The sequence below is a fragment of the Pteronotus mesoamericanus genome, unplaced genomic scaffold (genome assembly GCF_021234165.1).
Source record: "Pteronotus mesoamericanus isolate MK-2021 breed Mesoamerican mustached bat unplaced genomic scaffold, CSHL_Meso_final contig_116, whole genome shotgun sequence".
Lineage (NCBI taxonomy): Eukaryota > Metazoa > Chordata > Mammalia > Chiroptera > Mormoopidae > Pteronotus > Pteronotus mesoamericanus.
The window spans coordinates 31741326-31758673 of NW_026555027.1; positions in this window are offsets into that span (position 1 = coordinate 31741326).

Genomic DNA, 17348 nt, shown 5'->3' on the forward strand with positions numbered 1-17348 from the left:
CATTAAGTACCTACTCAGCAGAGAAAAGAGATGATGTAAAATTGACTTGGCGCACCAAGATTTCTCTTAGCATAATCTTTTCACATTTGTATTTTAAAAGTGCTATTGACTTAGGATAAATATTGGAAAATACTTAGGAAAAAATGTTAGGATTGGCATCAACTTGGCGCCAGAGCCTTGGTTTCTAATTTCAGTTCCATCACCAGTTAGGTGAGTGAACTTGTGCAAATTGCTTTTCTTCCCTGGACCTCTGCTTCTTTTCCTGTCAGGTCAGCAGTTGGGACAACGTGGTCCCTGCATTTCCTCCCAGCTCTAATAGACTATAATTCTATGAGGGAGGCCTTTTGATTGAGTGGAAAAACCATGAGCATTTGTGTCAGACCTTTGTGACATAGAGCATGTTATTTAACCTCTCTGAGCCTCATTTCCTCATCTGGAAAATGGGGGTGACTATATCTACATCAATTGATTGGGAAAGCTAAAAAGACATGGAATTGTCAATTGCTCAGCCTGGTGCCTGGATCTTAACGTACTTCCAAAAAATGATACATTATAATTAGGGCTGAAATCATCTACATGAAACTATCTCACCCACTTCAGACTCCAGGAATTCCCTTTGAATCCAATATTGGAACAATTAGTGCCTAGGTCAATCATTTGGTAAGCCATTCACCAATCATGTGACATCTTTTCCATTTATGTTTTAAATAGCACCTATATATTATATTACATTACTGGTAATGATAATAATAGCAGCCATTTACCCATCACTGAATATGTGCCAGGCAGCGTGCTAGGTAAGTGCACACAATTCTCTTAAGCAGCAATGAGAAGTAGGTGTTTCCTTGCTTGAGGGTTAGGGCCAGGTCATATTTCATTAAATACCCCTACAGCGCCAAGCGCAGCACCTTGAACACAGTAGACACTCATTACATATATTTTTGATTGACTGAAATGTGGCAGTGGGTCCCCTGCATCTCTCTAATGTATGTAGTTATTTGATTTATAAGAAATTTCTGTCCCTGGCTGTGGTCAGCTATTGAATTTATGTTTGACAAGAAAACCATAGAGTTTGGCAATTCTGTAGTGATAGGTGATGTGTGATTCATCTGGGGGAATAATAGTCATTTTCTATTGACTCTGAATTCCTGGGTCTTATGGTGAGTTAATCATGTCTATAGAAATGCATGACTGAGCAGACAGATTCAAAGGTAGAGACTTTAATCTAAATTGTTCCATTGTGTGTTCCCTGATATCATCTTCTTGCCCACTGGTAACATTTTCTATAGCCCCTGCTCAAACATATGAGAAGAATACAGTCTAGTGTTTGTTCATCTTAAGGGAAATTCTCTAATACAGGAAGCAGGATCAAAGCTGGAAGGAACTAAGATCCAGAACATTGTGACCCTTCAAAGCAGCCAGGATATTTCCCAAACGAGTCACATCTGTCTCCATCCGAAGAAGCTGCCTGGGTTCCATACAATGGGAGACTCATGGGAACATGCCCTTCACAAAAGGAGCTTCAGGGCAGGGATTAAAAATGGTTCTGGAAACTTCTTGACGACAGAGGTAGCAGGGTGAGGGCTGGCAGTCGGCGCTGAGAGCCACCATCCCAGCTGCTGCTCTCACCCCTCCCCCTCAGCAGGCTGGCACAGCAGTTCCTGCTCAGGTCATTACTTTTGGCCTCTTTCAGTCCGCCCCAGGTTCCCAGTGGATGTTTTTCTTCACTTCCCCTGTGAAATCACTTGAGTCTGGGCAGCAGTGGGGGCAGGGGAGCGGTATGGTAGGTGCTGAACAGTTTCAACTTCAGCAGTGGGAGAAATGGCCCTGTAAATACTTTCAAAGAGGGCCCACCAAGACCTCCAGAAGGAAGAGGAGGCCAGCGGCATGAATACGATTATTGTAATGGAGCGAAATGTATGACCTCTCGGGATTCTGTCAAATCCAGCGAAAGGGAATGCCACAGTTAACCATGTCCCCAGGGAGCACTAAACCTGAAGCAGACTTATTAATTAGGGCTTCTGAGGGGCACAGAAAAGGTGGGTGGGGGGTTTTTTTTAGTTACAGAAACAGAGCTCCATTCTAATCGATTTCTTTCTGTGGGGGCAACCCCTGTATCTTTTTTTTTCTTCCAGCCAGTTTGAGCTACATGCTCACAAGATCCCTGTTGTGCCAAAGATTATTTTCAATTCAAAAAGAGTGCAGAAAAAAAAAACTTTTTAAATGAATCAGTAGGTGGAGCTCTTTCTATTTATTTTTCAATCCAAGGTCCCATTTTTAGCGAGGGACACAGAGCTTTTGAATAAAAAATAGGCATTTTTAAAAATGAAAACACGTATACGATGTGCTTCCCTAATTGAAAGGATATATTGTGAAATCATTACTGTCACAGAACATTTGCGTTGCATGCGAATGCTTAAGCAAAGAAAATATATAAACCTAAATTGACTTTAGCAATTTGAAAGTGATAGTGGACATCTGTGTTCAATAACTTTTTGCTGGTAACTGGTGTTTAATATTTCATGTCAAATCAAGAAGAGTGATAGAAGGTTTTCTAACACAGAGATGGCTGGCATTTTCGCAGCACAGCCTGCCCTTTGTCATGCTCACCATAAAGAAACCTGCTGTAGTGAGGGCTGAAACAGCACCAAAGTGACTCCTTTTTTGGAACTTATATAAACTTCCAGAATACACTGGTCTCTATTTTCCTTTAGAGTGATGTCTATAGGAAAAAAAAATGTTAAAGGACTTCCAAAGCTCATTATTTATTTAAGGGAAAAAGTGGTGTGTGTGTGTGCGTGTGTGTGTGTGTGTGTGTGTGCGCGCGCGCGCGTGCGCGCATACGCGCTGGGGTTGGGGTACTCTTGGAGGAAATTATAGAAGAATAAATCATCTAGAACAAATCTTACCTTTGTGTTTTCATCAGTCCTGATTCTTTCCTAGTTGGTGTGCAGTGATGTTTAGGAGCTTAGTTGCCAATAGAAACATGCCTTCCTAAGGCTCACAATGAAGTATGTCTACATAGTATTTTAATGTTTATGTAGTTAGGCAGGATGGGGGTGGGGGGTGGAGAGTAAGGAGCAACAGCTTTTGATTTTATAACTTTACAATTTCTTTTTCTACACCATCTTAGACATGAAATCTTGATTCTAAATGCAGAGTTGTCTTAGCAACAAATGTAATAAAAGAAATGGACCATGAGATTATCACTTAGTCCTAAAAATGATCAAGTTGACCTCCTAGTCATGGTAGGTCATGCTGACCTAAATATCTCCTTCCATTCAATTCTCAGGAGACTGGACCCTGGGAGCTGCTTCAAGACGTATATAGTGAAAGTAAAATAAGAAGGCCAAAGATTTTGAGTTGTTCTAGATATTTGGCATCTTGACATAGTTTACATTTATGTTGACTTATGAGGACTGAGCAAAAAGTGTTTCCTTTCCCTCCCCTAATAATAATGTGGTCCTAGAATGATCAGCTCTTTATGCAAGTATATGTTCTCTGCCATTTTAAAGTGACTGGTTCTAGTAGCAAAAAACAAAATGTGGAAAGAATTCAGAAAATTGGAGTAATTTGCCTAGTGCTTAAACTTATCTAACTTAGGCTCAAGAATGCAAGGAAACAGGATTAAATGTTATTTAAATTTGTATAGAAAAATTTCTACACCAAAAATCTGTTTGAACTCTAATGAATTCAGTAAATTAAAAAATCAGTATACAAAGGTTAGTTGTCATTCTATACATTAACAATGAACAAACAGAAACAAAAATTAAGGAAAAAATCCATTTATAATTTCATCAAAAGAATAAAATACCTAGGAATACATTTAACTAAGGAGGTGAAAATATTTGTACACTGAAAACTGTAAGACATTGCTGAAATTGAAGAAGACACAAATAAGTGGAAATATATGGAAGGGTTATATTGTTAAAATATCCATACCACCCAAAACAATCTATATATTCAGTATGAGCTTTATCCAAATTCAATGGCGCTTTTCACAAAAAATAAAATAAATAATTCTAAAATTTGTATGGAACCACAACAGATCTCAAATATCCAAGGCAATCTGAGGAGAGAGAACAAAGCTGGAGGGACCATGGGGCATCTGATTTCAAACATTTTACAAAGTTATAGTAATCAAAATAATATGTTATTGATATAAAAACAGACATGTAGATTTATGGAATAGAGTGGAGAGCCCAGAAACAAACTTACACATATATGGGTAATTTATGACAAAGGGGCCAAGAATATACAATAGGGAAAGGAGAATCTTTTCAATAAATGGTGTTGGAAAGACTGGACAGCCACATGCAAAAGAATGAAACTGAACCTCTATCTTATTCCAAAGACAAAACTGTAAAACTCCTAGAAGAAAACAGAGGGGAAGCAATTCCTTAACATAGGTCTTGGCAAATATCTTTTGGATTTCATACCAAAGGCAAAGGCAATAAAAACAAATATAAAGGATTGAACTACATGGAACTAGAAAGTTCTTTTTTTTATTGGTTAGACAATCGTATACTTTACAAAGTTTTCCTCCCAATGTTTCCAGTACCCACCTGGCAACATACATAGTGATTGCAATATTATTGACTGTGTTTCCTATGCTGTACTTTATGTCCCCATGACAATTTTGTAACTACCAGTGGACACTTCTCAGTTTTTTGGGACCTCAGTTCCTAAACCTACAAGATGACCTCTGAACTTCTTTTCTGGCTTTGATGTTCAACATTCTACAGTTTATAACCCTACTCTAGTCAATCAGCAACAAAATCATCAACAAAATAAAAAGACAACCTATAGAATGGGAGAAAATATTTGCAAATCATATATCTTATAAGAAGTTAATATCTAAAATATATAGGAACTCATACAACTCTGTAGGGAAAAAAATCCAATTAAAAAATGGCCATAGGAACTGAACAGACTTTTTTTTTCAAATAAGATATACAAATGGAAAACAAGTACATTAAAAGGTGCTCAATATCACTAATCATAGGAAAATGCAAATTAAAACCACAATATCACTTCAAGCCTGTTTGAATGGCTGTATCAAAAAGACAAAAGATAAAGAAGTATCCACAAGGTTGTGGAGAAAAAGGAACCCTTGTGCTCTCTTGATGGGATTGTAAATTGGTGCAGCCACTATGGAAAGCAGGGTGGAGGTTCCTCAAAAAGTTAAAAATAACACTACTATATGGTTCGGCAATTCCACTTCTGGGTAGTTATCTAAAGGAAATGAAGGACTATCTGGATAAGCCATCTGCTCCCTCATGTTTATTGCATAGAGCAGCATTATTTATAGTAGCCAAGACAGGATAACAGCCTAAGTGTCCATTGATGGATAAAAAAATTATGCATATACACACATGCATTCAATGGAATATTATTCAGCTATAAAAGAAGGAAATCCTCCCATTTTGGGGGTGACCTTGAGGCCATCATGCTAAGTGAAATAAGTCAGACAGAGAAGTATAAATACTATAAGATCTCACTTATATGTGTAATCTTTTAAAAACCAAGCTCATAGAAACAGAGAACAGATTGGTTGTTTCCAGAGACAGGGTGTGGGATTTGGAAGAAATGGCCAAAATCAGCTGAAAGGTACCAACTTCCAGCTGTAAGTCTTGGGAATGTAAAGTACAGCATGGTGACTACAGTTATCATTTGAAAGTTTCTAAGAGAGAAGATATTAAAAGTTCTTATCACAAGAAAAAATGAATTTGTAACTATATAGGGTGATGGATATTAACTAAATTTGTGGTAATCATTTTGCAATATATGCATATATCAAATCATGTTACACACCTAAAACTAATACATTATATGTCAATTACTGCTCAGTAAAAAAACGAATGAGGCAGGTTCACACACTAATTTTTAAAAATCTTGGGAAATCTTAGCAACACAGGAGAAAAGAGTAGATAAAAGTGTAGGAACATGCTTAGTGATACGATAGAATCTAATGGTAAATAAGGCCAATTCTGCACTGAAAAAAAAATGTATATCTGCAGGAAAATTTAGGTTCCTTAACATAAATAACATGGAGAGGGCATAGAGAACTCCTTACTTTGTTTCAAAGTGGTATGAACCAATAATATAATATTTTCCAGTTTTCTTTAAGTCTTGCAAAATTACAGTCATCTTGTTATTGGATCATCATGAATCTCCTATAAGGATCAAGAAAGTGCAACCATCTTCCTTCTTGGGGACACAAAGAAAAAGGTGGCTTAACAAAGATTTCATGGACCCTTTGTGAATGGATCTGTCCGAAAAACCAAGCCACATGGGTAAGGGTGATGGCAGGCACCTCAATACCACAGACTAATAGCCTATTTTTTCTCTTAACACAGCAAAGTCCAGTTGTCCACTAGACCCGGGCATTCAATGTGCAGCATTCAGGGTACCAAGCTGATCTCCCTGGCAGATGTTAAAATGATAGAAAAATGCAGATAACATGCCTGGGAAAGTATAGCCTTTTCTTTATACAGCTGCCAGGGTGATCTGCCTTGGGGCTGAGTCTGTTTCCCATATATTCCTTAAGTAAAACCCCAGCCATTGTGGCTAGTTAAGGGGTAAAAGAAAAAAGATGTCATCACTCAACTGTTTCTCATGTAGGGTATGTTTATTAGTCACCAGTCTACGTATTAGGATCAATGGAAAGGTCCACCTTTATAGTAACCATGAACCCCATGTTTTTCTCCAGGCTGCAACTAAGCCTGGGCAATTTAAATGCCTATAAGCATCCATTTGTGAGCCATTGTAACTTCTTGCCAAGTTATTGTGGCATTGAAGTCATGGGTAAGAACAGAACTTTATAGTACATCAAGAGAAGATGGTCTTTCCATCAACATATTAAAATGCCTCATTTGCCTCTTTAGCGTCAAAGAAAATCCAACGCTGAGTTGCAGAAGACTATCATTCAGAAAACTGAGTCTCATTTTATTAGGAGCCAGCTTTAGCTCCCTATTTGCACATCAGCATCCTCTACTGCATGTAGAAAATATCTGCTTCTCAATTGTTTGTTCCTGTTCCCAATTTTTATTAATAATCACTTGTGCTCTTTTCAATTTTACACATTAACTGTCTTTTAAATCAAAATGAAATGTGTACTTGACAACTACTAGCTCAAGCATTTGTTTCCCCATAAATCCTGGAAGTGACACAATTTGCCCTTCGCCTCTGGCACACCTTTTCCAAAGGCAGAGTTATGCAAGGAAGGACACTTTATTGCTAGGGAGCCCTATCCTTCAAAGCCTCCCCAAGTTATGCAAAACAGTAGCACGTTTAAAATGACAGGAACAAATCTGCTTAATCACATGGCAGAGTTGAGTGTGTGTGTGTGTGTGTGTGTGTGTGTGTGTGTGTGTGTGTGTGGCGCGCGCACGTACACCAAAAAAGGAACAACCCTGGCCAATGTGCCTCAGATGATTGGAGCATTGTCGCTTGGACCAGAAGGTATCAGGTTCGAATCCAATCAGGGCACATGCCCATGTTGCTGGTTTGATCCCAGGTCAGGGCACGTACGAGGAGGCTACCAATTGATGTTTCCCTCTCACATGGTATTTCTCTATCTCTCCGTCTCTCTCTCTAAAAGTAATGGAAAAAAAAGTCCTCGGGTGAGGAATAAAAATATAAAATAAAGAAATTAATTAAAAACAAGCTGAGTTTCACTTCCTAGCAGTTTTAAGCAATGTATGCTTTCTTGGAATCTCATGTTCTTCCCATTTGTTTATACTTTTACGATAGTCCCTGATTTTCAATTCTGATTTTATTAGAATCATGTTTCTCATCTTTTGTCCTATCCAACTTCTCATAATCATAAAGTGTTATAGATTTTGCTTATCCAAAATATTCTCGGATCCAATTAAAAACAGTTATTTAAAACTTTCACTTTTTCTTGATTCCCACCGTTCCTCCTATCACTAACATAAATAATTGGGCACATTATTGATCAGCCTATAGCAATCGTCAGGGTTCCTTTACATTTGATCATTTTAATGCTCTCATCAGATAGATAAGAAAGGTATTATTCCCCAATTTAGAGACTAGGAAAGTTGTCTGGTGCTATGGCTGTCCATGGGCATTAGAGGGCAGGAGTTCTCATTTCTAACAAGCCCATAAATGGCCATCAAAGCTGCTGTATGTTGAAGAGAGTACCAGAGGCTGCAGTAAATGCTTAATGTTCTTTATTTCTTTGAATCCTTGCAAAACACTGTAAGGTAGTTATTGTGATCTTTTTTTGAAGGAGGAAGGAGCAGGATTCAAAAGATTACAAAGGTAGTAATCAGGGAAGCCAGGGCGCAAACCTAAGTCTACCTACTTCGCAAACTGCTGGTATAGTTGCTGAGCTCTTGAGTCCCCCATACTTGCTGTCTACAAGCTAATGCATAGATGGTCTCACTCATCACAAGCAATATTGCTGAATTTTTCTTGATGAATATGTACTTTTTATTTCTTTGGAATCTTAGAATTGTGACTATGGGAGAAATAAGAGCTGATAGAGAACATTACTAACCAAGAAAAGGGTCTGGCAATGCCAGCCACATATTAAGAGAACAAAAACAAAGCCACAAGAACCAGTTTGGAGAATGAAATCAATTAGCATATGATTCCTGGGTAAAGGGAGAGTTTTGTTCTTTCTGTATTCTGTTTCCCACTAAGAAGAATCCAGTGCAAGTATATATTATATCATAATATAAGAATAGATGGAAGGCTGTCTGATATGTTCAAAATGCTACTTCTCTTGTTGATGTTATCTACAATATTCCCTTCACACATCAAAAGACTTATGTGAAAGGGAAGACAGATTTCAAGCTGGATAAAGACTAGTACTTTCTGTCACAATGAATCTTGTTAAAACAACTGTCTCATAGTCATTATTTTAAACAAACCTGTTTACTTTTAATTTAATCCATTGGAATGAGTCCTCCTTTTTCCCTTTCCAGATTTACTTCCAAATCCACAAGCAATTTTTTACAGATTTGCTTCATCAAGCAAACCTCTTTCTCTGTTCTGTTGGAAGAGATATCACCTTGTATTCTCAAAACCAATGCAAAGAACTCAGCGTCAAAGAAGACTGGACACCCTCCAAAAAGTACTTCTGTTATTCCCTTCATTACTTTAATATAAAATGATTTTCAACATTTGATTAAATCAACAGTGTACACTAACAGTGTACCAGGGTTCCTTTTTCTCCATATTTCCATTAACACCTATTACCTTTTTTTTTTTTTTTTTACTAATTAACAGCCATCCTAACAGATGACATTTCACTGTGGTTTTGATTTGCACCTGCATGATGACTAATGATGTTGATCACTTTTCATATACCTGTTTGCCATTCATATGTCTCCTTCGAAGAAATGTCTCTTCAGGTCCTTTGAAATGTTTTAAATTAAGTTATTTGGTTGTTTTTTACTGCTGAGTTATAGTAATTCCTTATGTATTTTGGATAGTAACCCCCTGTCAGATATGTAGGTTGAAAACATTTTTTTCCCATTCCATGGGCTACCTTTTTATTGATTGTTTCCTTTGCTGTGCAAGTTTGCTGTAGTTCCATTTGTTTGTTTTTACTTATTTTGCCTTTGTTATTTAAAAAATCATCATCAAGGTTCATGTCAAAGAGGTTTTTTAAAAAGTTTTCTACTGACAGTTTTATGGTGTCAGTCTTAAGTTTAAGTCTTTAATAAATTTTGACTTCAATTTTATGTATGGTGTTTGACATGGGTCCAATTTCATTTTTTTGCATGTGGATGGACATGGAGTTTTTCCTGCACTATTTATTAAAGAGACTATCCTTTCCCTATTTTGTATCTCTGGAGTTCTTGTTGAATATTAATTGCTATATATACATGGGTTTATTACTGGGCTCTCTATTTTGTTCCAATGGTGTATGCGTTTGTTTTTATGCTGGCACTATATCATTTTGATTACTATAGCTTTGTAAGATAGTTTGAAATCAAGAAGTATGTCTCAAGGTTTGTTCTCATTGCTTGAAATTGATTTGACTGTTCAGGATATGTTGTGGTTCCCTATAAATTTTAGGATTAATTTTTCTATTTCTGTGGAAAATGACTTTGAAATTTTGATAAGGATTACATTAAATTTATAGGTGGTTTTGGGTAGTATGGACATTTAAATAATATTCATTCTTATGTTAATTCTTTTTCATACATGAACACAAGCTATCTATCCATTTATTGTCTCTTCTTACATTTCTTTCATCAGTGTCTTTTATGGTTTTCTGTGAACAGATCTTTCACCTCCTTGGTTAAATTTATTCTTAAGTATTTTATTCTTTTAAATGCTATTACAAGTGAAATTGTTGTTTTTATTTCTTCTTCAGTTTGTTGTGTTAGTGTATAGAAATATAAATAATTTTTGTATATTGATTTTGTATCCTGTAGTTTTACTGAATTTATTTATTATTTCTAACAGTTTTTGTTGGAGTCATTAGGGTTTTCTATATATAAGATCATGACATCGGCAAACAGAATTTTACTTCTTCCTTTCCAATTTGGATGCCTTGATTCTTTTTCTTGTTTAATTATTCAGACTAGAACTTTCAGTGCTATGTTGAATGGAAGTGTTGAAAATACACATCCTTGTATTATTTCTGATTTTTAAGGAAAACCTTTCAGCTTTTCATCAACAACAGTGATGTTAGCTATGGCATTGACATGTATGGTCTTTATATTAAAATACCTTCCTTGTATACTAGGTTTGTTGACAATTTTTGCCATAAAAAGATGTTGAATTTTGTCAAATCTTTTTTCTGTATCTATTGGCTTGATCATATAATTGTCATTTATCTTGTTAATGTGATATACCATATTGATTGATTTGCATATGATGAACCATCCTTGCATCCCAGGGAAAAATAAAATTTGATCATGGTGTATGATTCTTTTAATGTGCTATTTAATTTTTGTTTGCAAGAATTTTGTTGAGGATTTTTGCTTCTATGTTAATCAGGGATGTTGGACTGTAATTTTGTTTCCTTGTAGTATCCTTACATGGCTTTGATAGCAGGATAGCTGGCCTTATAAAATGAGTTTAGAAGGGATCCCTCTTCTTAAATTTTTTCAAAGAGTTTGAGAAGGATTACCTATAATTCTTCTTCAAAGTGTTGGTAGAATTCACCAGTGAAGCCATGAGATACTGGACTTTTCTTTTTCTGGAAGTTTTTGGTTACTGACTCAATCTCCTTACTAGTTATTTATATGCTCTGGTTTTCTATTTCCTCATGATTAAGTCTTGGTAGACTGTATGTTTCTATGAATTTATCCATTTCCTCTGAGTTATTTAATTTTTGGTACATAATTGTACATAGTATTCTTTTATGATCTTTTGTTTCTGTGGTATTAGTTGAAATGTCTCTTCTTTCATTGATAATTTCATTAATATATGTCTTCTCTCATTATGGTTGGTTAGAGAAGCATTTGCCAATTAATATTATCAATTTAGTAATTTCAAATGATCTTTGAGCTCACTTATTTTTTCTTTGCTGCGTGATTGTCTGCTACTGAAACGCTATTGAATATTTTATTTCAATCATTGTGTTCGGCAGCACCAAAATTTTTGTTTCATATTTTTATGGTTCTATATCTGTGGAAGTTATCATTTTGTTCATGCAGTGTTTCCTGATTTCATGTAGTTCTCTTTCTGTGTTCTCTTATAGCTCACTGAGCTTCCTTATGACAATTGTATTGAATTCTTTTCTAAGCAGTACATGCAGGAAAGCATGCATAGATCTCCTTTTCTTTAGGCTCAGCTATTGGTACTTTCTTTGTTTTGTTTTTTGTTTTTTTTGGTTTATTTGTTTTGACAATGTCACATTTGTCTTGTGGTTCCTGTAATTTTGCGTTGCTGACTGTGTATTTGAAGTAGTCACATTTTCCAGTTGCTACTGACTCACTGCAGCAAGGAAGGCTCTTCACCAGTCAGCCTAGCCAAAGGTTTTGGATAGACGAATAGGCAGCTTGCTTTCAGAGATCATGAACAAGTGTGTAACAAGCAAGGCTGGTGCCTGAGTCCAAAGGGGCTAGTCCATCATTAGGGTCCACGTAGGCTGGCCTGCGGCCTGGTTCCATGAGTGTGGGTCTGGAGGTGGGATCCACAGGGACCAACCAGCCACTGGGATGAGTATGGAGGCTGGGAACGGAGAGCAGGGCCTGGGGCAGGGCAGGCCTTGAAGCCGGGGTCTGTAGGGTCTAGTGCATTTTCAAACCTAAATTTTGGAGGGAGTTTTTAAAAGAATAATCAAATGACATAGCTGCTGAAATATATAATATTTTTCCTATTACCTTAAAGCATGTTGTGATATACTATATTAGCATTTGGTGTATTATTCAGGTATATATCTTTCTCATTAGACTCAGAGCTATTTTAAAATCAGTTTTATTGATGAACTATTTACATAACATGCACCTATTTAAGGGCACACAATCATATAACTAGCATTGAAAATGTATACATATCGGTAATCACCACCATAATTAAGATTTAGAACATGTCTATGACCCAAAAATACTTCCTGTGCCCTTCCCAGTCAGTCCTGACACTACTCTCAAACCTAGGCAACCGCTAACCCAGTATATATCTCTATGACTTAGTTTCATATTAAATGAACCATACAGTATGAACTTTTTGTTTCTGGTATCATTTGCTTTGCATATTTTTCAGAGTTATCCACATTGTTGCACAAATCAGGAATTTATTCCTTATTGTTGCATAGTTTTCAGTAGTATGGATGTACTACCATCACCTGTTGAACACTTTGTTTCCAATTATAGAATAAAGTTGTTCCGGTAGGTCTTTGTGTGGACATATAGTTTTGTTTCTCTTAGTAAATTACTAGGTATGTATGTGCTGAGTTATACAGTAGGTGTATATTTAACTTTACTAGAAACGCTACAAATGTTTTCCAGAAGGTACAACTTTACATTCTCATCAGCAACATATGCGGTGCTGGGTCCTGCAATATCCACATCCTCATCCAATACCTAGCCTTGTCTTCATTTTAGCCCTTTGAATTGGTGGGTAATAGTATCTCACTGTGGTTTGAATTTGCATTTACATGAGAACTACCAAACTTGAGCATTTGTTCACAGACTTATTTTCATTTATATATCTTTGGTAAGATGTCCTTTCAAGTCTTTTATCCATCTTAATTGAGTTATTTTCAAGTTATTGCATTATAAAAATGTAAGTTCTTCTCAGATATATGTATGCTGAATTCTCTGCTGGCCCATGTCTTGCCTATTCATTTTTTTTAAAAACAATTTTTTACTTAACAGACTCTCACAAAAATGGAAAGAAAAAGAAGTTCCCCCCAAATGAGTGGAAAAGGGGACTCCCCACATAGAGCTAAATGAAATAGAGGCAAGGGAAATATCAGATATCAAATTCAAAACAATGGTTCTAAAAAAACAAACAAACAAACAAACAAAAAAACAAAAACAAAAAAAAACAAAACAATGGTTCTAAGGAAGGTCAATGAGCTCAGCCAGCTCAAAGAGAACTATGAGAAACTGCAGAGAAACTATCAGGATCTTACAGCAAACTATATCAGCCTGGAAAAAGGACATAGAAACTATCAAGAAGACACAAGAAGATATGAAGAATACCATTTCTGAATTGAAGAACACAGTAGAAGGAATCCAAAGCAGGTTGGATGAAACTGAGGACTGAATCAGTGAGATGGAGGACAAGGTAGAAAGAAGCTCCCAGAAAGAACAAGAAATGGAAAAATGACTCAAAAGGAATGAAGAGGCATTTAGGGAAATGCAGGACAACATGAAACGCAATAATATCTGTATAATAGGGATCCCAGAAGGAGAAGAAGAGGAGCAAGGGACAGAGAACCTCCTCGAAAAAGTAATGATGGAAAATTTCCCTAATTTGAGGAGAGAAAGGCTCTCATGGATCCAGAAGGCACATAAGACCCCACTCAAGAGGGACTCAAGGAGGTCCACTCCAAGACACATCATCATTAAAATGGCAACTATCAAAGACAAAGAGAGAATCCTCAAGGCAGCAAGGGAGAACAAGAAAGTAACGTACAAGGGGGCCCCGATACGCCTAGGAGCTGACTTCTCAACAGAAACACTACAAGCCAGAAGGGAATGGCAACAAATATTCCAAGTAATGAAAAGCAAGGGCCTACAACCAAGGCTGCTCTACCCAGCAAGGCTCTCCATTAAAATAGAAGGGGAAATACGGAGTTTTCAAGACAAGAGAAGACTAAAAGAATACATCTCTACCAAACCAGCACTCCAAGATATGCTAAGGGGACTGGTTTAAGCAGATGAAGGAAAAGAATGAGTCAGAGAGGAACACAGGTACAAAGAGAAAAGATGAGTAAGTTTCTATCAGTAATATCTCTCAATGTGATTGGACTAAATGCCCCAAACAAAAGACACAGGGTAGCTGAATGGATAAGGAAACATGACCCACACATATGCTGCCTACAAGAGACACACCTCAGAGCAAGAGACCTACACAGATTGAAAGTAAAGGGATGGAAAAAAATATTCCAAGCAAATGGGCAAGAGAAAAAGGCCGGGGTTGCCATACTTGTATCAGACAAAGTAGATTTCAAAATAAAGGCCATAAAGAGAGACCCAGAGGGGCACTTTTTAATACTTAAAGGAAGAATCTATCAAGAAGACATAAACATTGTAAACTTATATGCTCCCAATATAGGAGCCCCCAAGTATATAAGGAAATTTTTGGATGACTTCAAAAAAGATATAGACAGCAACACACTGGTAATAGGGGATTTCAACACCCCACTGTCAAAAATGGACAGATCTTCCAAACAAAACATTAATAAACATATTGTGGCGCTGAATGACACACTGAATCAAAGAGACTTAACTGACATATATAGAACCTTACATCCCAAAGAAGAAAAATACACATTCTTTTCAAATGCTCATGGCAGTTTTTCAAAGATAGACCACATGATAGGACGCAAAGCAAGCCACAGCAAATTCAGGAAAATTGAAATAATACCAAACTTTTTCTCGGACCACAAGGCCTTGAAACTGGAAATCAACCTCAAAGAGAAACTTCAAAAACTTGCAAACTCATGGAGACTGAACAGTACACTATTAAACAATGAATGGGTCAATAATGAGATAAGAGAAGAAATCAAAAAATTTCTGGAAACAAATGAAAATGAACAGACAACAGTCCAAAACCTATGGGACACAGCAAAGGCAGTCCTGAGAGGGAAGTTCATAGCAATACAGGCTTACCTTAAAAAGATAGAAACGTTTCAAATAAAAGACCTAACACTACAACTTCAAGAACCAGAGAAACAACAACAAATAAATCCCAGAGCAAGTAGAAGGAAGGAAATGGTCAAGATTAGAGCAGAACTGAATGACATAGAGACAAAAAGAACAATTCAGAGGATCAACCAATCCAGAAGCTGGTTCTTTGAAAAGATTCATAAAGTTGACAAGCCTTTAAGCAGACTCATCAAGAAAAAAAGGGAGAGGACCCAAATTAATAATATCAGAAATGAAAGAGGAGAAATAACAACTGATACCACAGAAATACAAATGATCATCAGAAACTATTATGAACAATTATATGCCAAGAAATTTGAAAATCTTGATGAAGTGGACAAATGTTTAGAAAAGTATAATCTTCCAACACTGAAGGAGGAAGAAACAGAAAGCTTGAACAGACTGATAACAGCTGGGGAAATTGAGGCAGTAATCAAGAAACTCCCAGCACACAAAAGCCCAGAGCCGGACAGTTTCACAGGAGAATTTTACAAAACATTTAAGGAAGAGCTAACCCGTGTCCTTCTTAGACTATTCCAAAAATCCAAGAGGAGGGAAGACTCCCAGACTCCTTCTATGAGGCCAGCATCACCCTGATCCCAAAACCAGATAAAGACCCTACAAAGAAAGAAAACTACAGGCCAATTTCGCTGATGAACATAGATGCTAAAATCCTCCACAAAATATTGGCAAACCGCATCCAGCAATACATTAAAAAGATCATCCACCACGATCAAGTGGGATTCATCCCAGGGATGCAGGGATGGTTCAATATACGCAAATCAGTAAACGTGATACATCACATAAATAAAAGAAAAGACAAAAACCACATGATCATCTCGATAGAGGCAGAAAAAGCATTGGATAAGGTACAGCACCCATTTATGATCAAAGCACTCAGCAAAATGGGGATAAATGGAGCATTCCTCAACGTAATAAAGGCCATATATGAAAAACCTACAGCTAATATCATACTCAACGGGCAAAAACTAAAAGCTTTCCCACTAAGATCGGGAACACGCCAAGGATGTCCGCTTTCACCGCTTCTTTTCAACATCGTATTGGAAGTCCTAGCCACAGCGGTCAGACAAGAGAAAGAGATAAAAGGCATCCAAATAGGAAAGGAGGAAGTAAAGCTATCACTGTTTGCAGATGACATGATAGTGTACATAGAGAACCCTGTAGACTCCACCCAAAAACTCCTCAACCTTATAAGTGAATTTGGCAAAACAGCAGGATACAAAGTCAATATTCAGAAATCAAAGGCATTTTTGTACACCAGCAATGAAATAGAAGAAAGAGAAATCAGGAAAAAAAAAACCATTTGATATAGCAAGAAGAAAAATAAAGTACCTAGGCATAAATTTAACCAAAGACGTAAAAGACCTGTATGCAGAAAACTATACAATATTGAAGAATGACATTAAGGAAGACACAAATGGAAGCATATACCGTGCTCACGGATTGAAGAATTAATATCATCAAAATGTCCATACTACCCAAAGCAATTTATAGATTCAATGCAATCCTTATTAAGATACCAAACACGTATTTCACAGAAATAGAACAGACATTTCAAAAATTTATATGGAACCATAAACGACCCCAACTAGCCTCAGCAATTTTGAGAAAGAAACACAAAGTAGGAGGGATCACAACACCAGACATCAAACTCTACTACAAAGCCACTATACTCAAAACAATCTGGTACTGGCACAAGAACAGACCCATAGACCAGTGGAACAGAATAGAAAGCCCAGAAATAAGCCCAGGTCTCTATGGGCATCTAATATTTGACAAAGGGGGCAGAAGCATAAAATGGAGCCATAATAGCCTCTTCAACAAATGGTGTTGGGAGAGCTGGACAGCTACATGCAAAAAAATGAAATTGGATCCTCAGCTGACACCATACACAAAAATAAACTCAAGATGGATAAAAGACTTAAATATAAGTCGCAACACCATCAAAGTCCTAGAGGAGAACATTGGCAGGAAACTCTCAGATATCCCACGCAGCAATTTTTTCACTGATATGTCTCC